We start from the raw sequence: 22,628 nt of genomic DNA on the forward strand, positions 1-22,628 counted from the left end.
TGTTAGTGGGTGCTGTGCATGTGAAAAGATACACTGTGTCTTTGTATTGAATCAAGTTGCTTAGCTACAGTGAGCTGCTGCCCACCCGGCATGCTCCAGGCTGTTTGGGTCGGGGCGGGGGACATGATGATGGGGGCAGCCATATCCTCCCATGGCAGTCAGGGGGATAGACTTCTGCCAGTCATCAGGTTACCTTAGCAGGACTTAGGTGGCTACCTAGGGAGCAGCCCTGGTAGGGTCAGCACATGCTGTTCCAGGGCTGGCAAAGTGGCTCCAGATGTGGAGGGCATGGCTACACAGAGTGGCAGCTTCCCCTTAGATCAAAGTCACTGGCAGGACTCTCTCGGGGTGGTCCCAGCTTAGAGTTACCCTGGTATTTACAGGGCTGTGGAGCAGACACAAGTGGCAGCTCCCTTTCTGTCCTGCAAATAGAGCAGGGTCACACAGCGTGTGGCTGGGCACTGGTCCTACTCATATGAGCTGGTACACACAAAGTTGTGGCTTGTCTGTCTGCTGCTTTACAGGTGTGGCAGACATTTGGACTGCTGGGATTCGGGCTAGTTCCCCTCTGGGCTAAAGGCTTACCCTCAGTCATCTTTAAGACATGGTGGGCTTTCTTCCAATCTGGTGTGACTGTCAATATGACTCAGTAGCTTTCTGGAGTTTTCAGTGAAGGACCCTCCTTTGCAGATTTCTAGATACTGAGGCTCAGCAGCCCTTCCCGGGGCTCTTGAGGATGCTAGCTTTTCTCCATATTGAAGAGGCTGCTAGCTTGCTTGTGTGTGGAATGAGAAGACTTACTAGCAGTGACTTGTTTACAAGTTGGGGTAATACTTATTAGTCTCTGTTGTGAATATACCCTGGGAAATGAGCAGCAAAGATATCAGTGAACATATATGTTATATATACAAACTCTGCAATGGGGTATTTACAGTCGCCCTTCACAGGTATCAATATTTGGTTGGTGGAACTACCTTTACAGAATATTTATACATGGGCACTTCAAACAAATCAAATGATTTTCATAGAATTTAGAATCAAAACTGATTCAGAAAGCAGTGGGGGAGGGGTTAGTCTGTGACCGGCAACCCTCCACCTGGAACAAATTGAGCACTACCCTAACAGAAATTCTACAAAGAAAGGCTTGGCTTGCTCACGAGCTGAGAACTTTGTGAAATCATTCCTTGATAATATGTTTATAGTCCAGAGAACGTGGCACGGATATGTCATAATAAGGAAACAGGAAATGGTGCTGACCGCGTGGCTGTGCTGCGTGGCTGCTGCTTCTCTCAGAATACAAAGGTTCCACACTTGGGGTGGGGCTGTAGCAGTTCAGGAATGGTGGTGCACATGGGCTACCAGGTTTTCTCCTGTGGCGATGGATCATGCAGTGGCTGATCCCACAGGGTACTGTCCACGGCACTGCATGCAGCTGGGTGCTGGTGGCAAAGTAGCGCAAGGCCTCCTGGATCACTGGCTTGAGTCCCAGGCAAGGTGAACCACAGCAGCACTGACACGCATACAGGCATAGGCTTGAACATGAGTGTGGGGGCACTTGTTTACCAAACAACCCCTATTTACCAATATTGGTCCAATGAGCATCTGTTGCTAACACAAAGATTAACCAATGAACTGATATTTACCAAATATGGTACAAGCATATGCTCTAAACAGGCAAACAAACATATAGACTGGCTCTTGTGTTCCACAGGGGTGAGACCACACCCAGGCAGGTTGTTTACCTGTACTCAATGGTGCTAGGGTCCACCCCCTGCCACCTCCAGAAGGGAAGGGAAACAAAGGGGGTTTGACACACACACAGAAGCATGTTCAGGAAATATTTGGGGCACAATCCTGGCTGTAAGCACCATTCACTATATTTTCTCAAGGCTGGATTTGGCCAATGGGAAATCTTGTAAACACACAGATTTAGCCTATAGAAAGCATGAAGCTAGAATTATGCCCTTACTTGGCAGGAGCATGAGTGTCCCATGTGATGGGTACATGTAGTTGTTTACCTCTTAGAAGGCAGGTTGGGGTTACACCATCTGTCTGTCACCCTGGTCTTTGTCCTCCTCAGCTCTGGCCTCAGTACCCACTGTGGAAAGGAGGGTGAAAGGGGGAAATGTGCCCAAACATGTTGGGACAGTTTTGCAGTATTTGGGGCATAATTCTGGCCATATGCTGCTTTCACCACAGCTTTGGCCCACCTCTCCAGCCTGTCACAGTCTCTCTGGATGGCATCCCTTCCTTCCAGCATGTCTGCTGCACCACACAGCTTGGTGTCATCAGTAAACTTGCTGAGGGTACACTCAATGCCCCTGTCAGTGTCGCCAGCAAAGATGTTAAACAAGACTGTTTCCAGTACTAATCCTTGAGGGACTCCACTTGTGACTGGCCTCCACTTGGACATGGACCCATTGACAGCCACCCTTTGAGTGTGGCTGTCAAGCCAGTTCTTTATCCACTGAGTGGCCCATCCATCAAACCCATATTTTACCAGCTTGGAGATCAGGACATCTTGTGGGACAGTGTCAAAAGCTTTGCTCAGGTCCAGATAAATGGCATCAGCTGCTCTTCCCTTATCTATTGATGTTGTGGCCTTGTCATAGAAGGCCACCAGGTTTGTCAGGCAGGATTTTCCCTTGGCAAAGCCATGTTGATTGTACCAAATCATCTCTTTGTTATTCTTCTGCCTCAACAGTGCCTCCAGGAGGATCTGTTCCATGATCTTAGTGGGCACAGAGGTGAGACTGACCTGCCTATGGTTCCCTGGAACATCTTTTTTTCTCTTTCTGAAAATGGGGATTATGGTTCTGCTTTTCCAGTCAGAGAGGACTTCACTGGACCACTGTAACTTTTAGAGTATAATAGAGAGTGGTTTAGCAGCCTCATCTGCCAATTCCCTCAGTACCTGTGCATGTATCTTGTCAGGTCCCATGAATTCTTACACTCTCAAGTTCTTCAGACGGTCATGAATCTGATCTTCACTTACAACGGGCAATTTCTTCTTCCAGCCCCTTCAATTATCTTCTGTGATTTCACATGTGTGGCTGAAGTATTTGCCAATAAAGAAGTCATTGAGAATCTCATATTTCTCTACATCACTTGTCACCAGTTCTCCCATTTCCTTTCTGAGGGGGGCCCACACCTTTCTTAGTTTTTCTTTTACCATTAATGCACCTATAGAAACTTTTGCTATTCCCCTTGATGTCCCTGGCTAGATTTAATTAAAACTGAACTTTAGATTTATAACCAGGTCTCTTGCTGCTTGGACAGCTTCCTTATGTGTCCTCCATTCTAGTTGTCCTTTCTTCCACTCCTTTTTGTGTGACAGTGTCTAGGAGCTCTTTGCTCATCCAGACAGGTCTCCTTACGTTTTTTCCTGCCTTTCTCTTTGGTGATATACTTTGCTCCTCAGCACTTAGAAGGTGATCCTTGAGTATAGATCATCTGTCTTGGGGTCCCCTTCCCTCTAGGGTTTTGTCCCATTTTACTTTGGCCAGCAGAAACCTGAAGAGATCAACTTCTGCATGCCTAAAGTCCAGGGATGTAAGCTTGGAATACACCCTCTTAGATGCCCTGAGGATGTTAAATTCTAGCATATTGTGATCACTTCAGCCAAGGCTGTGTGTGAGCCTCATATTGGTCACCAGCACTTCCCTGTTATTGAGAACAAGGTCCTTGTTGGTTCTTCCACAATTTGGAGAAGGAAGTTGCCATCTATTCCTTCCAGGAACATACTGGATAGCTGGTGCCATGCTGTGTTGTCCCTCCAGCAGATGTCAGGGTGATTGAAATCCCCCATGGGAATCAAGGCTTTTGAATGCAAAGCCACTTTTATTTGCTTTTTAGGGCCTCATCTTCTTGGTTCTGCAGGTCAGGTGGCCTGTAACAGACCCCTACTGTGACATCACCTTAAAATCACTAATAGCTTACAGTCTTGTGGGTATGACACTGAACAGAATGAGACAATAATTACAACATGGAAGAGGAAGGAGTGGAGAAAAAAGGTGATTAAGTGACTCTCGGAAATCTGTAATAAAATTTTTTTTAGCTGGAGAAAATACTTCCTAGAGTAATCTTAAAGGCCAGAATGTGGGTCCAAGTATTTGTTGGCTACAGACTCCCCTTTTAGCCACTTGGTATAACAATTGCTTATGTGAAATGCCCTTGCAGTTTCATACAGCTGATTTTTTTATTTTATTTCCACCACCCCCCACCCCCTCCTCCCCCAAGGTGCACAGGATATGCTGCATTAATTTACTAGCATGGGGCATTAGGTAGACATGACTTTGTGTACTGATAATTTTCCAAATCATCTTCAGGTTCAATGAATTACATATTTGTTTGTTTTGGTGGTTTGAAAAATCCTTCTATTTCTTTTCATGTCTGAAATGGTTCATATTAAAGCTTTCATAATACCCTTCAGTTTCTTTGTTAAATTGATGTTTAAATTGGAATGAAAGTAGGAACCTTGGCAGTTTGGATAATTCACTTCATCTGGTGGCCAGCTATGTTAACAATCACATCATATGCCAGCACTTACACTAGATGAAAGGAGTCCCTGGGGCACTAGAAGTGCATTTTCGAAGCAGAGTGAAAATACAGTTATAGTCTTTGTTTCATCATTTTATTCTGTGAAATGGTAAATTACTTTAACTGAAAATTTTGAGTGTTAAAAGCATAATTTAAAGGTTATGTAGAGGGCTATTTTGGGTGGATTAACTTTGGAAGTGGAATGACAGTTGATCATTATTCTGGACAGGAAGTATTCAGCACAATGTCAGCAAATTATGTCTTTTTATTCCAATGTATTGAGCTCTTGGAGGAAATGGTATGTTGTTAGCATATGAATAACATCAAAGCCCCACATTGCAAGATGTATTTCAGTCTTGTGAAATAAAATTCATGGCCTCCCCTTCATGTCTTTAAGTGCCTCCCCTTGTAATATAGTGTATACTTGAACCCCAAAGCATTTTCTTTCCTAGCACGGGCAAACTGAATTTTAGGATTCCATTGGTGGAGTATGAGTACAAATTCTATCAGTTGGCAAAAGCATTTGCAATAGAAAATTGGCTTCCTGCATAAAAAGTAAAATCTATTTGATGAAAAATAATTTTTTTTGTAGGAAAAGTGATCTGTGTGTTTTAAAGAGCAATTCTCCTAGGATGCATTTTTGTCATCTCTCTTTCCCTCATAATGGTAGTGACTATAACTACCCTGAATGAAAAGCATGAGTTTAAACAGTTCTTTGTGTTTGTGATTATTCTGATTTGGCCTTTATTATTATGTACTGCGATTACATTTCTAAAATTAATCCAAGTTACAAAATACCCCAGACCTCACAGATTTATTGATCTAGTGTCCTTAATGAATATGCCTTTCCTTCACTCTCTTCTCCCCTTACAAAGACAAGCACGAAATCTTTTATTTTAGAGCTGGGATACTGTGCACAAAAAGAAATTCTTCTAACTTGAAAATTTCAGCTAGACCTAGTCGGGGGGTGAGAGACTTTTTTTGACAGCCTATCATAAAGTAATTCTAACTGTCAACTACTTATTTGCAGATATGTTTGGCTCATGAAGATTTCACTCATTTTCCACCTTAACTGTTTACTGATGCAGTAGAAGAGCACTTGTAATTGAGGGTCAGTATAAGTTAAACTAAAAAACACTGAACACCATGATGAAGCTAGTGGAAATTGGAGACTCAGTATCAGGAAATTTGCGGTGTCACGCCAGGAAATTTCCAGTCAGGAAATTTCCAGTCAGGAAATTTCCAGTGTTGTCAACACATCCCAGTTCATATCAAGGGTAAGTCTAGCTCAGATAGCTTTGTGTCTCAGATCAGTGTTGGTTTCTTTACTTTCTAAAATCAGTTATTATAAATTTCCTTTTATTTTTGTTATACCTTTTTAAAAAGCAAAATATGTATATCCTAATTCCCATTGCATTCAAATTTCTAGTTAAAGATTCAAAAGCTGTTGTTTCTGAAAAACTATGCCTTTCCAGCACTAGAATGCTGTACTAGGTTCTGCTTTGCTGCCCTTGTTCAGTTATACTCTCATCCACCAAAGCATGTAAGCATTTCTTCCACTCTGAGCCCATGAGTAATACTGTTGAATTCAAGGAAGCTACAAATGTTAAGTGCTTCCCTGGTCAGGAGACAAAGGGTGTCCTTCACTTCTAATGACAATACAGAGGGAGGAAGAAGGCACTCGTTTGTCTCACAGTTACTAAAAATGTTGTTGCTTACTTCATTATCTTATTATCAATATGAAATACCATTCAGATTCTTGAGAGATACTACTTAAAAACAATTTCAGAAGAAAGTATAGGTTTTTTAAAAATAGTTACTGCTTGATATGCATACTAAGCACGTGAAAAACTAAGAAAACAACTGATGCTGTCTCACATGAAATAGTTACATATTTTCTTGTTTCATGCAAGACAAAAGAGAGTGGGGGAAAAAACCCACAAAAACAAACCCATAAAACCCATCCATTTTCTGTACACACATCTTGCTTGAAAATAAATTTTTTTGAAGTTACTGTTGTCTTTCCAAATATTTCTCCATCATTTAAGTGATAAAAAGACTCACAACAAACTGTTTTTATTTCTGAAAAGATGCTTGGGAAAATAGTTCCTTGAAATGAATCTAATACTTTAAAGGATGAATCAGCCAACAGTGCAATGACTGCCCGTTTGAAATTATTGCTGGTCTTGCTGCAGTTAAACGTGTGCTGAAGAATTTAAGACATCTCAGGTAGTCTGAAACTCTTACCATCCCAACCTGGTTTTTGTTTTAATATACTATGAATAAATGGCAGAAACCACACATTGTTATGAAACCGTGCTGTGGTAACTCTTAAAACTGGTAATAAGTCAGTGGAAATGATGTATTAAAATGAACTAACATAAGACAAATACTTATACTTTTAAAGGAATGGCTCCCACTCACAGGAACCCAGCTCTACCCATATTCATGATCTGATTATGAAAGGGATGATTAAAGATTATGGTAACTGGCAAATGTATATAAATGCAACAAATGAGAACCCAAAAGACAAAGTATTCTTTAGAGGTAAAAATGTCACATAATATTATTTGTGTTGATTTTCAGATGATCAGGTCTATGGTAAAGTGCTTCTACTAGAAATGCACAGGTATTTTCACCAGGATCTTGAAAAACATTAGAGACATTTTTGGCTTTAAAAGGATGATAAGCTGTTAAACAGTAACATTGCTGAACAAATCCCAGTTGCGGAAACCCCTGTGCTAAAGAGCTTTATGCTGATCTGCTGTGAAAATTGGCAGAACGCTCCAACATTTGTTGAATAAAACTGCAATGAAAATCTTTCCAACAAATTCTTAAGACAGTCTTTCTAAGGAATTATGTAACTCCTCTAGCCTAGTAGTATTTGTTAAATATAATTGAAATAAGAACAGTGTTTCAGCTCCACACTGAGTGAATGAAGATGGGGTGAAAAGGGTGAGGTCCCTTGCTTTTCTACAGAGAAAATACAAATAATGGTGTAGATTAATTTTGCATGTTTAGTATACATCAGAGATAACTGAAGGAAGAATTAGAAGAGATAGTGAGGCTTGCCAGATAGACCTGTGCTTTGTTGGCAGAACAATACTTATTTGTACTAAAATCACATAATAAAAGGTAGACAGAAATATTTTTCTTTGAGCCTGGGGACAAATTTCTGTTTATTATTTGTCTAAACCATAAAGTGCACAGTTGGCAGGAGAGGGTATGAGGGGCAGATAACAAAGATAAAGATGAGTTCATACTTTTAAAGTGTGGATTAGCACACTCTAGTCTTCTCCCTCAGTCTTCATTTGTTCACTCAGAGGTAAAATAAATAATGGCTCTTCTTACATTCTGTTGAGAATGGGAAAAACCTTAAGGAGACTGCAACTGTGTTAAGTTTGTTGGTGCAGGGTACCCAGCAACCACCTCAAGGATTCTGGATTTGTTGCAGTCTCTCATAAGATCTTTGAACTATCCTTCCTATTGGTTCCTGTTATTTGAACCAGCAGGAGGCTGAAGAGGACAAGACTATAACTTACTGATGTGTTCAGAGGGCTACAATCTTGTGAATTGTGTTTCCTGCTGACATGAAGAATAGGATGGAAGAGAAGAGCAGAGTAGCAGTACAATATATCATGATACTATCAAACCTCTGTACTCTGGGTGGTTTGTTTGATCACCTTTTAAAGGATCAGTAATTTTAACATTATTGTGACCCTTTCTCTAGGTCAGCCGAATAGGACTTCTGTCCTTGTTCCTTCCCTCCTTACCTGTCACTATTGTATAAAGGCAATATATATATATATATTTTTTTTTTTTTCCAGGACTGATGGTAATGGAAGCAAAATCATAAAAGGGATAAAAGTATTAAGAAGTTGGGAAGAAAATAAATCAGAAAAACTCCACAGTGAAACCTAAAACTCTTCAAAAGTTGCTTCCTGGCCATTATGTTACAAAGAAGAGATTACTTGTAATAAACTCTGATTAGGCTTGCAACCTTCTCAAACATATGGGCTTAGGTAAAAACATTGTTGTTTACATTGTTACAATAATTTAATCTGAAATTATTCTTTATGATCAGGTACATCAAACTTGACATTTGTGAAGAGAGCTTCCTTTAGATCCCAAGTACAGGTTTTTTCACTCATTTTATTAAAACAAATCAAACCAGGACAAAACTAAAGGGTAATGAAGAAAAGCAACACTGAAGCACTAACTCACTTAACACTTACCAGTCTACTTTTGTCTCACACCTACAGTACTCTTAGATCTCAGTCTTGCACAGAAGGTATAAACATCTTTTGTATATAATCTTCAGTAGACAATTCCTGGAAAATGGGGAATTTTACGCAAATCAGGAATGTTTCTTTATGTCAATGTATCAGACAAGGAAGGACATCAAATCTATAGGAAGAAAGTTCAGCCGAATATTGTGAGATGATAATTATTCTGAAGACTGTTTTTAGGTTTGTTATTATGTACTGATGCAGAAAAAGTATCAATCGGGGAATCTTTAAATTTATTGTACTCTGCTACTGCTGAACTTTGTTTACACCACAGCATAACTAGATTGTGACAACATGAACCAAAATGAAGGCTATAATCAGAGTTTTGTGTAGACTTAAGATCAATAGTCTTTGCATAGCAGTCCATTAAGTTCATCAACTCAGCTGAGTGTGAATGAGGAAATTTAACCCACCACAGAGGAAACTCTGGTGGAGGTCTGTAGTGGTTCTGACATGCAAATTGGTCATTCGACCCAGGTCTAGGGGTGAAAGACTAATCAAACCATCTAGTGCTTCCTTAATCTGAGCAGGAATTAATCAAGCAATTGCCCCATGTTGAATAGGTGTCAATTATTTTGTGTAATGTGGTTGGTTAAAGTTTCCCATTCACATTGAATAAACACGACTAACTCAGTTGGAAGTAAATGGAAGCTGTATTTACAAAGCAAAAACTACACCCTACAATGGAATGCAATGAATATGTACAAACTATACAGTATTTACAATATTATACAGGTATTTACAATTAGAAAATAACATGGAAACCCCCTTGCACTCCCCTCTGGGTTCCCAGAGAAGCAGGGAAACTGTTCCACTCACCCTCAAAACCTCCTCCTCCCTGTAATAGAAGAAAAGAGGAGACGGAAGGAATGTTAGCTCATCTGCCTCAAGGCCAGGCAGAAAGCAGTTATTTCCCCAGCAGAACAGCTAAGCAGCTAAAACCACAGGAGAAAATAAAAGGAATGAGAATGGAAGTGAAATGTGAAAGATGTTTATGGAATAACTGCCCAATGAATTTGTTTAGAATAATCTTTTGTTTTCCTTTTTACACCCAATAGTGAATTATTTCTATTTTTCTACTTTGCAGCTAAATTTTGAAGGCATAGCCTAAAACTGCCACATTGAGTGAGGAGTTCTATTTCCTATGTGCCTCTTCTTGAATAACTATTATTCAGTGAGGAATATTAGAACTGTGACAGAAATCTGTATTTTACTTTTGCGGTTCTAAGAACAATGTATGATTGTAGTATTAATGTGAATATTATAGTTGCACCTGTACATACCTACATATTGTTGCAACTACCAACATTTCACTTGTCCTACTGCTGTGTAAACTACCCATTGCCTAGTATTATGTAAGTCAATCAGAAACAGGACAAAAGGGAGTAAAGAACATGTTGTGATTCTCAGTACCAGTAAGTCCTGTGTGTTAAGAATCTGACCATGGTGCATATACTTTATAATTCTCACACAATCTTGTCTAGATTTCTTACAATTCTGTCAGTGTACGGGTAAGTTGATTTTTTTAAAAATTAAAAGAAAAATAATGACAAAAAAGTGCTCATATTTATTTTGAAGGTAATTGAATTAACTTATTTTTCTTTCTTAAATTTTCAGTTCATATTTGTTTACCAAATGCACTAGAATGGAGCTGATGGTATTCTCTCTTGTAGCATGAGAAATACAGGGACCATTTGTACCAAGAAATACTTTGGTTCTTTAAGGGAAAGTGGAAATAACTATCCACAGATATGAGATATTTTACTGCTAAATGCAACGTAAGCAATAATGGCATTTTATTTTCTACTATTTTCTTTAGTAGAGTTTGGTATTGAGAGCTAAGAGTGGCTTTTTTTTTTGTTTTCTTTTTCTTTTTTTTTTTTTTTTTCCACTGGGTAATATGGCAGGTGAATTTTGACATATCTTCTGCTTTTAATTTTGCTAAAAGTCTGAGAGATATGGCTCAATTCCTGATTCTTGGAAGAAGTCATAAACAATGTTGTGAGAATAACAGTAGCAGAACTATGTACCAGGTTACTCACTACAGTGTGTGATGAAGAAGTAGGTGAACAATGGGGTTTATTACATGTAATACTCTATGAAAATATACTAGTAAGAGACCTACCATTGTGAGCTGAGGTATATATTTCACTAATGGTAACATGAACAAAATGCAGGAGCTCAAAAATTACAGTGTGGAAATTAATACATATTGGTGATCTTCAGACAGTGGTGGCACTGTGTCTACTGCAGTCTGTAGTTTCTGCTGTGAGCTTCCATAAAGCTTATTGGCCTTTGACACAGCGTGTCACATAAATCAGTGAGGTTTAAATAGTGCTGCCCTCTTGAACACCTGCTTATCTGCCTTGAGAAAATTCTGTAGCAGTTTAAACATCACTTTATGACATTGTAAGTAATTCCTGCTCTAGAAGCACTTGGAAGAGCCATTAAAGTTAAGGGTCTATCAGCATTTCATTATAAAACTCGATTTCGAGAGGTTTATAACTCAGCCATTTAAAAATGCATTCAACTGAGACCTGGTATGAGACTCATTGCAGCTTTTAGTATTGGACAAATTATTTCAGGTGGTCTTCTTATTTGTAAGAGAAGAGAAGAAGGATTGTAGGTATTAATATTTTTTCTTACAGTAGAAATTTTTTCTTATGGGCAATGAGCCTTGAACATAGATATTTTATTTCCATACAAAATGTCTTTCTGATTATGTACTTTGAAAGGTCTTATCATGTCACATGCATTGATAGCTTGCAGTTATTATACTCCATATGTGCACACTTAATAACCATGCAACTTTTCAAAACACATTTTAAGAGAGATTTTTAGATTGCTTCTAGTTTTATCAAATGGTATTACGTGTTTTGTGCAATGGAAGACAACACTGAACTCATTAAGTTAGGGGTCATAATGATTTTATTTTTTCTACCATAGTTTCTTTAAAAATCTGTCAAGTAATAGCTTTATTAGCTGCTAAGTACACCAGTGCTACGCTATTCTGAGCTGCTGAGAAGAGTTCCAAACTTTCTAGATAAAACAGCACTTGAACTTCAACTCATTGATGGTGAATGTAAGTCCAAGATGGTAAGCAAAACCAGTAGAAAGCACTGCTACATAAGTAGACTATTGTACTGTATGCTATTTTCAGTGTAAAAATTATCTTGATCTAAAAGGCAGCACTACAAAAAAGTAACAGTCTGAGGATATTTCAGATAAAGTGCTAAGAAATTACTATTTAAAAATAAAAATATTTAGTTGTATAATTACTTTGTAACTTTAGGTGTTTTTTTTTTTAATGTGACATGTTGACATTTAAATTACCTTGATTATGCAGGAATGACAAATTATCTTTTTTTGTTTGGTGAACATTGATTTAGAAGTTTTCTCACTCTTTCCACTTGTCTTTTCAGGTTTAAATATGGATAACTGCAATTCAAAGTAGATCATAGAATCATAGAATTATCCAGGACCTCAGAGATCATCAAGTCCAGCCATATTGCCCACTTCACCAAGTCTGTCACTGAATGTTTACTCTTTTTGCATGAAGCTGGATTGCATAAAGAGTACAAGCATTTTGTACGCCCTTAATGGAGAAGAAATGTGAAGGGGAAATGATGACTTGAGATGGTCTGAATTTGTGTTTGAATTCAGCCCTCTAGCTGCAGAGCTGTAAGTCAGTCATTATCTTTTTGCCCTGTTATAGGTTCCCTTGAACACGTCCATATCTTACAAAATACCAGGTTAGGGAGAGACTTCAACATGTGTCAGCGCTGCTATGATTGATTGTAGGACATTTTAGGCGAACAGGAACTCAGGTACTCTGCAAAAAGCTAGGAGCACTTTCTGAATGGGACAGGATGTTTCATTTTTCTCCTATGGGCAGCATGAGAAGGTAAAATTCCACATCAAAAGTACATACATCCATGGATGGGTGCACATTTACAAATTTATATGCATTTCTAGGTAGTACAGAGATATATTATGCATAATGGAAATATGCCTTGTTTAGTCAATGAAAGTTTCTGTTTATCTTCTCTCCTCTTGATAAGTTGTTTTTATAGACTCCTCTGACCATTTAGCCAGGTCTAACTTTGCAGTCATAGCATTTTTCACTGAGTGGACAGGTAGTAAACAGAAGCCACTTCTCACTGATTAGGGATTGCTTGTGTTTTCCTTCCTTGTTCTCGTATGTCTGGCAGTCCAACTTGAAATCAGCTCTTCTCTCATCTACCCATTGTATCTGTTATACTGTTGTATTATAGATTCTTTAAAGAATTTAGTAATGCTATCAAATACTGGCCCTGGTTATCTAGGCCTCCCATACTCCAGAGGCCTGTCAGTTTATAGGGACAAGCATTCGATGCTTGCTTTTCACAGGGTCTGGTGCATTTCTGCACTGCACAGTCCAGCCCAGCTGGGATACAAAATACATTGTTGCATCTTGATTTGGAAGAAGCACCAAATGACATCCAGAAAACTGCTCAGTCCTTTCACGCTGTGAACACATCATTTGCCTGTGAAGGAGGATTCTGAAAGTGAATGAGTGGGACTGGATCAAAGCAAAGGATGTTGACAACTCAATATTGATCTGGCCTACTACAAGGACTTTCATATACCCTTGGAAGAGAGCTGTACACCTCAGATCTGTCAAGTTAGTGAAATAGAAGTTTTATTTATTAAAACAAACTAACTCCTAATTAATATTTTAAACTAGACTGTGGCAGGAGATGTGTGAGTGACCTTGAACAGACGACATGGTCAACATCTAAGCGATGTTAGGTTGATTTCCAGCATTAGACTGGAACTGATGATGTTGCTGAGCACAAGACTGGTAAACATTTGGAGGAAAGGGACTTTAGGGATCCATAGGTTTATGACAAATGCAGTTGTAGTTTTGGAATACTTTTTCTGATTTGGGGCTCCTGTTGCATTGATCAGCTTTGCTACCATTTTCTGAGAAATGTGTGTAGGGAAAGCGCCTGTGCAAAAGCAATAGAAACTTATAAAGGGCAACTAGTGATATATGCTACTAAGATTTAGCTTGTTACTCCTAACAAGCTTACTTAAAGCTGGGATTATAGGCTTAGCAAAAGCATGAATGCATACCTAAATACATATCAGCTATACAATGTTTATAACTGTGGTACTGCTATTAGCATTGCAGCAGGGGCCCAGACAGAAGTGTTAGAAGTTCCCCATTATACTAAATGCAAAGCAAAGTTTTCAGTGCTGATAGTGTGTGCCTTCATGCTTTGAAGCTTTTCCACCTTTAAGGAAAGGAGGGAATGGAAGACAAAAATACTACTCCATCAATTTGTTTGTCACCTGAATGTTGTAGCTGGTGTTCTCATTCTTACCCAGTGAAACTTTCTTCCCACTATTCAGAAAAGGTGACATCTAACACATCCCATGCCTAACTCCTCTAAAAACCCCATCATCTTCAGTTATTGATTTGCTCTTCCATCACCAAGGACTGAAATATGTTTGGCTGAGATAATCCACTTTCTGCCCTAGCAGTAAGTGAATCTCTGCTCAACTGCCATGGGGTCCAAGCTGGAATGATTGCTGCCACTGTGGCTCCCTTAGTGCAAAATCATAGTGCAATCTGGCTGCTTTTTTCCTTCTAAAAAAAAAAAACCCAAACCATAAAGAGCAGAGGAAAGATAATTTGTCTCTATGTATTGATAGCCTCAAATGCCACAGTTTCTGATCAGAAAATGTATAGAGATGAAATACAGGTTTAGATATCTGGCTATCATTCCTTGTATTTGTACTGTAGTAAGAAAGATGGGTAGAAATAATAATGACAAATCTTTTTTTCATTGTCTCGGCAGTGACTTGGCAGTTGTGGGAAGGACACAACAATAATCTTCCATTTGGTTGATACATGAATAAAAAATTCCTATGGAAAATAATATACTCTGAGTTATTCCTCCTTCTTGGCAGCCTTAATTAATATGTTGTATTTCCTGTGCTGTGGTAAAGGCTGAAAAACCATTAGAGTAACAAGGCAGTAACAGACTGTTGCCTCAGGGGATGAAGGCTCTTTCTGCTATCCAGTAAGCTGTGGATCCTAGATCTGTGGGGTGTATTACATTGCTGTGGTGCTTCAGTGAAGTCCTCCAAATATTTTGGCCAGATTGATCTGTGTAGTCTGTGCAGAAGCTCTCATGGAGATTCACTTTTGAAAACTATACATATGAACCAGTTCTTAGTCTTCTTTTCCCTCCTAATCCCTCTCTATAAATCAAGTTCCATTGCCATGGAAGCCAGAGTCACTGTGACATTCAATGCATTTCCCATTTACTAGCACTTCATGCTTTTGCTGCCAGTTTGTTTTTCTTCAGATTCTTAAGTTTGTGTTGAGTGTTTATACCCAGAAATAGAGCAAGTAAATTACTATCTAACTCAGACCGCTGGAAAGCCATAACTGACATCCAACACTAATACCTTTTTTCATAATTCTTCTTCCTGAGACTGAAATGTAAAAATTGTCTTTAACATCAATTTTCGTGAAGCATCTACTTCTCCAGATAAGTTCCTTTTCTTTTTTCATAAAGGATCATCTGACTTCAGTTCAGACATTTACGTCAGTTAACAATTATGTTCCATTTCCAAGAACATTAAGAACAGTCACAAATAGAAGCCTGAGGATGCTATAGAAAGATGAGGGAATGGAGTATTGTGGCAGTTTTAGGCTATGCCTTTAAAAGTTAGCTGCAGATTTTCAGCAGAGAAAGTGGAGAAATATAAACAATTCTCATTTGGGTGTAGAAAGGAAAACAAAAGAATATTCTAAATGAATTTCATTGGCCAGATGTGTGAGATGAACCCCTAGCAATCTCACACATCCCACTTCATTCCTTTCCCTCTTCCCTGGCTGCCTGGCTGCTTCACTGGAGAGAATCTTAGCTACTGACCTCACAGATAAGAACAATAATGATGCTTTGAACTACAGTGCTTCTAATGTCTTTCTCTTTCCTTCTAATTAAACAGAGAAAGGGGGTGGTAGGGGGGTTAGGGGAGAGCGGAGCAGTTTCCATGCTCGTTCTGGGATACCATAAGGGGTTTGGGGGAGGTTCCGTGCTGCTTTCTGATTGTAAATACCTGTATAATAGTGTAAATACCTGTATAATAGTGTAAATACTGTATATTCATACATTTTCATTGCATTCCATTGTAGAGTGTAGTTATTGCTTGTAAATATAGCTTCCATTTGCTTCCGACTGAGTGAGCCATGCTTTTGTTAGTGTGGTGGTAAATTCCAAACCACTACAAGTATATTTATATTTTTAGGGACCAGCATAAAACCAGTAATTCTACAAGTCAGTACTTTAAAACAAGCCACCCTCTTTGGAGAGGTGATGTGTTCATCAGCAGCCCAGGAAAGGTGCAAGTGAAAACATTACCAGATGGTAGTTGAGGTATGCTGAATTCCAAATTTACTTCATAGTATACATATGTATATGCAAGTCATTCTACCGTTTTATAAACAATGTAGGAAATTACTTATGTTTTCCAATATAACACACTAAAAACATTGAATAGTCATTGCAACTTCTGACTTTGAGTGCAAACTACTTTATTAAATATGCCCATGGCAGACTGCCATTTTACATAGGCCCCTGTTCTCCAGTTGCTCTTACTGGAACATCACTCTTTTTAGTTTTTAAAGAAAACTGGAATTTATTTTTTTAAAAATTACAAGAAAAGCATAGCAAGTGAAGGTAGGAAGAGAAAATTGATTCTCACTTTTAAGAATATGACATGCATATGATTATGTGAAAGTGGATAGGTTGCTACTGATTTATCATGTGTGTCTTGCTGGGAAGATGGTACAGATTCATGAATGTGATATTGTGACAGTTCCAGGCTATGCCTTTAACAGTTAGCTGCAGGTTTTTGAACAGAAGAGTGAAGTATGAACAAATCCACAGTTGGGTGTAAAAAGGAAATCAAAATGTTATTCTAAACAAATTTCTTTGGTCAGATGTGTGGAAAGTATTCGAAAAATCTTTCATTACAATTACTTCTTTTCTCTCTCTTCTGGCTGTTGAGCCTGCTTTCTGCTCCACTTGGCTGGGAGAATCTTAGCAGCCTAACCTTGAGATAAGAGCTCTAACTCTCTAACATCTCTTTCTCTTCATCTAATTAAACAGAGGAAAGGTGGGAGGGGGGTGGGGTGGTGGGTGGTGGTGGTGGTTAGGGGAGGAGCAAGGCAGTTTTCCCCTATTCAGGGTTTTTTCCATGCTGTTTTCTAATTGTAAATACCTGTATAATATTGTAAATACTGTATATTTGTACATATTCATTGCATTCCATTGTAGAGTGTAGTTTGGTTTGTAAATATAGCTTCCATTTGCTTTCCCAACTGAGCGAGATGAGCTTCTTGTTAATGTGGTGGTAGATTCTAAACCATTACAGATATGTAGGCAAGTTGTATGGATTAAAGTCATGTATGTGCCTTCTGAACTTTACCTTCTTATTCAATGTATTCTTCTAATTGTGGATCCAGAGAACATGCACCTACTATTTTTTTCTTGCTAATCTGAAGTATCCCAGAAAAAAGGCTCCCAGAGGAGCCTTGTCTATTGTTGATGCTGGAGAGGAAAGCAGAACAAACCTTGAAATTTGGTATTCCACATGCCAGGATTTCTTCTTTTATGGGTCTGTTTATGCTTTTGCATGGTGCACCAGAGAGATTGTCAAAGGCCAGCATCACATACTTGCCCCAGTTTCTGCTAGATGTGCCCTGATAAGCTCCTGTGCCAGTCAGACCTTGCAGTAGAAGAGAAAGAGAGAAATAAGAAGGAGGCTGTGGTTTGTACTTGAAGCATTCCACTGAAGTGTAGCAGATGCCCATGTGCCAGAGGTACTTGCTGCTCTTCCCTGCAGAAGCCCAGGTCATGGCCAAGCTATCTTGGGAAGGTGACTTTCCAGAGGTATGAGACTGGACATGATTACTAGTGATAAACCCTGAGATAGCAAGATGAAGTTTGAGCAGCAGTGCGCAGGTGGAGGCATTCACCCTGCTACAAAATGTACCACATACAATGAAGGACATTTCAATTGTTTGCACACTAAAGCCCTCAGCATGCTGAATGAACAAGATAACCCAAAGCTTTGACTCACTACCAGACCAATGACATTTACTCAAGTGACACTTGGTGAGATGTGTTCTGCAACTGGCAGTCTGCGATGGAGAGTTACTGACCCTGCAGGAGATAGAGGCATGGCAGGTGAGACAGATGTAGCACTGTGTGTAAAGAAAGAAATGGAATTTACAGTGCTTGCAGTTGAGGGTGATGTGGTTGAGAGCTCTGGGTAGGGATTAAAGGAAAAGATAATACAGCAGATGTTGTTAGAATCTACTGTAGATCACCCAGAGAGGATGACACTGATGTCTGCAGGCAGTTGCCCTTGTCCTTATGGGTGACTTCAACTTCCCAGATATTAACAGAGAATGTCATACAACAGATCTCAAGAGGTTTGAAAGAGGTGAGAAGGGACCTCTAGAGACTGTAATCTAATGCCTCTTCTAAATCAGGTACACCTAGGTCATGTTGTCAAGCAGGACTCATAGGTCCTTCACCATGGAGCTGCTTTGCATGAGGACAACCCTTAACCTGTACTGATGCATAGGGTTATTGATCCCAGAGCAGGAGCCTATACTTGCCCTTGCTGAAATTCATGATTTTCATGTCTGTCCAGCCTGTTCAGGTATCTTTGAATGACTGCGCAGACTTCTGGTGTGTCACCCAATTAGTGATAGACAGTGAGGTAATGGCTTCAGGCTGAACTGTAGGAAGTTCAGATTGGATATTAGGAAAAAGTAAGTCTCTGAGAGAGGGTGGTCAAACACTGGAACAACCTCTCCAGAGAAGTCATGTTTCCAATCCTGTTGGTGTTCAAGAAGCGGTTGACCAATGCTCTTAGATATATATGGTTTAATCTGTAGGTTGTCCTGTATAGAGGCAGGATCTGGAATAAATGAGCCTCATGGGTATCTTTCAACTCAGGATATTCTATGATTCAAAGTACCTCAATTGCACTGCCTAATTTGTGATTGGGATATGTGGACACAAAAAATGAAATTTCTGTCTGTGTTTTCATTTGTGTGACAAAAAAATGTTTTCTGCTAACTTGAGGATCCTTACTCCAGGACTGCCTTCTTACTCTCCAGAGTTACGCATTCACATTGATCTGTTCTTTCCAGTTTGTAATCCAAGTTCTGAATGTTAAAACGTCTATCATTTCTGCTGCTTTGTGACAGAACACTAGTGTGCAAGTGGCTTAACTGTTCACAAAATTATTTAAAAAAATAAATGTCTCAATCCTTGATGCAGGGTTTGGATTAGAGCTTGGCACTGAAACCATACATTTCTCATACTTTCGACATTTTGTTTTCCAAGTCTGTAGTTGAAAAGTTAAGAAACTAACCTTCAGCAGCACATATGGCTAGAATGTGGGTTTTGATGTTTTGAGGGGGACTTTGATTGTCTATGTTCATCTGTTCCTGTGCATGTGGATGCAGTATATTCAGCTTTGTACTTTTGATTTCATGGTAGGAAATGATTTTGTGTAAGATTCTGATTGAAGGAGAGACACCAATGACTTTTAATTTTTTATGTTTTTCAAATGGGGATTTGCTTACAAGATCTGAGCTCAAAGAAAACTTTTTAAAAGGAAGAGATTTACAGTGGTAGTGACACAAAAGCGAGGCTTATCAATCTGACAAACATACTTGCTGAGTATACTTGGTGAGATAAAGCAGTCCTGGATGAAGTTTCAGCGTGTTTTGAGGAGCTCTGTAGCTTCAATAGTTCTACATTATTTGCCCCCGAAACACCTCTATAACCTTCTAAGACTCTTCAATCTTTCTCTAGACCAAGAGTCTGATGACGTATGACTGATTTTTAGCACACTCATTCAAAACAGTTGTCTGTTCAGTCACTGTTGTGCTTAGTTGAGAGTACCAAACAGCGATTCTACAGTTGAGAACTGAGAAATATGAGCAACAGTCCTTTGGGAACTAAGCTGTTTTCTTTCATCAGTGAATTTGAACAGAATAGTAGAACAGAATAACAGAATGCTCTGGGTTGGAAGGGACCCCTAGAGGCCATCTAGTCCAACCACAATACAGTAAGCAGGGTTATCCCCAATGGGGTCAGGTTGCTCAGAACCCCATCAAACCTGATCTTGAATGTCTCCAGAGATGGGGTCTCAACCACCTCCCTGGGCCACCTGTTCCAGTGTTCCACCACCCTCATAGTAAAGAACTTCTTTCTGATTGATTTAGTTTTATATCAGATTGAGAAGCTGGAAATATGATAAAATATTAATATGATTTATTAAATATTAACATTATTTTCACGTTCATTTGCCCAGTCAATGATAGGTTAATTACACATGATAGGAGGCTAATAAACAGTAGAATGACAGTCTAAAACAATCAGAACTTGGAATACAGAGGAACAAACCAAAATCTCCCTATATGTGTGAAACCAAGCAGCAATACTGCCTCAGGTGGCATAGACAGACCACCTCAATTTCACAATGGAGCTAACCTACAGGTAACAAGCTATAAACCTTACAAATAAGCAGGTAAATTAGTGTAAGCTACTCATGAACCACTGAGCCATTAACTACCAAAACCTTTGCTGAATGAAGGGATGTTTGAGTTCGTAGTTATGATCCAAAGGGCAGTATCCAAAATTAGAGGAAATGAGAAAGCACACTGCTGTGGTGGAGGCCTGACTCAAACACTATGCTGCTAAGACAAAGGAGCTAATTGCCCTGAAGACAGGAGCAAGTAGATGCTTGTCACTGCCTTCAATCTCATTAATGAATGGGGTGGGGAGAAGAAGAGAGAGATGAAAGAGCAATGAGCATATGAGCAAATGAGCACGTGGGCTCTCGAAATCTTCCCCTATAAATTCCCTTTCTGAAAACTGAACAGCCCAATGGCACACTAGCTATTCAAATCCCACCAATCAGTTCAAAATGTTTATGGGGCGAACAAACTGCACACACCTTCTCTCATAGTGTCTGACACGTGCAGTCGCCTCTCTGAAAGATGAGGCTCAGGGTCCAGCTTCCACCCCCCTCCAGGCAGCCTTAATGGCACCTGCCTATTGGCTCCTTGACCTCAATCCAGACCCTGCAACAGAGAGGGAGGAGAGAGGGGCAGTGGCTCAAACAAATTTAGCTGGCTTGTGTAATGCCTGTTCCAGGATGCTGATGTTCATTCTAAACCTACACTGCTCTAGTTCAAACCCATCTCTTCTTGTCCTATTGCTACAGGCCCTTGTAAAAAGTGCCTCCCCAGTACAGATTATTCCACATTCTTAAACAAAACAATAAGCAGCTTAAAACTTAAACTACTTACTATTGGTAAGTAGCTGGTGATATTGTAGGAGACTTGCTGTGGTGCATTCAGGATCAGACTCTATAGTTTCAACTTAGTTGTTTGTGACAAATCAGGAGCATGTGTATTCTTTAGTTTCTTGTGTTTGTGTCCCAGACAGAAAGTACTACAGAAATATATCAGACAGTGTGCTACACCTTTAGGTCATGCCTTGTCCACATTGTAGAGCCATGTGAGCACACAGCTGACTTCAACCATGCCAGGCACTTACTCATGTCAGTTTTGCTGGAACTGTTGTGCTGACAGGTACTGAGAAGCACAAGAATAAAACCTGTGGAAGAAGTTTATCCCATTTTATCTCTCTCTCTTTTTTTTTTAAATTTTTTTTTTAAATGATCTAATTTTATTTGGAAAAAAACAAACTTGAAAGTACAAATTTTGCACTTATTATTTTATGTGCTTGGTATAAATATTTTCTTTTTCTTTTCAACGTCTATTATATACATGTTTGGAAATGTAGTTTTCCCTCCAATCCATTATTTGATATAATGGTGTCATCTTACTTCCAAACCCAGAGAGTGTAGAGTGGATCATAGTGGCATTTTGTGAGAAGAAATTTCAGCAGAAAAAAGTAATTCTGAATTTGGACCTTGATCTGTCACCATGTTCTCGTGGCTGTTTACATGCTCTCTAGTGCAAAAGGCATGATCTTATATACTGATAACTGGTATCTGTTTAGCTTTGGGTAAGCACCTGCAGGTTGCGGGGTTTATCTAGAACTATCAAAAATGTGGGGAAATGGTACTGGAGAGGTCTGAAGAAAAGAGTTTTCATCATGCTACTTCCTTGAAGTCTGAATTCAGTGATGTTCTTCCTTATCAGACAGAATCAATAACCAGGTTTTTATTTTCTGCTTGTATTAAACTTTGGTGTCAGAAATATAGTTCTTTTCACAAAATCACTTATTTCCTTATGAATCAGAAGTAGCTGACAATGATGTGGAAAAAATCACACTTGTACTTTTTAAAGCATTGCCTATGGAACCTTTCTGTTGTAATGACTTATTTTTGAATCTTGGTACTTTTCTGAGCATTAGTGGTTTTGTGAGAGTTTCAGAGTTTCCAAAATTTTATTGTCTAGATGAGTGTAACAATCCCTTTTCTTGCAGTCTGGTAAATATAAAACTTGCAAGTCTTGTTGCTTAAACTATGTCTGTGAAATTTTCAGATCATACAAGCCTGGACACAGTGTAGACATTTTATTCATATCCCGTTGACAATCTGCCAGCCAGTTATCATGAGCTTTTAGCGCTGTAGTTAGTGTATTTCCGCACAGAAATTAAATTTAATACACAGAGCCTAATATGTCTTACAACTTACTGAAACTGGTATATCATTTCTCTCTCTCTGCATAATAAGTTT

The sequence above is a fragment of the Dryobates pubescens genome, chromosome Z, assembly GCF_014839835.1.
Source record: "Dryobates pubescens isolate bDryPub1 chromosome Z, bDryPub1.pri, whole genome shotgun sequence".
NCBI classification, from domain to species: Eukaryota; Metazoa; Chordata; class Aves; order Piciformes; family Picidae; genus Dryobates; species Dryobates pubescens.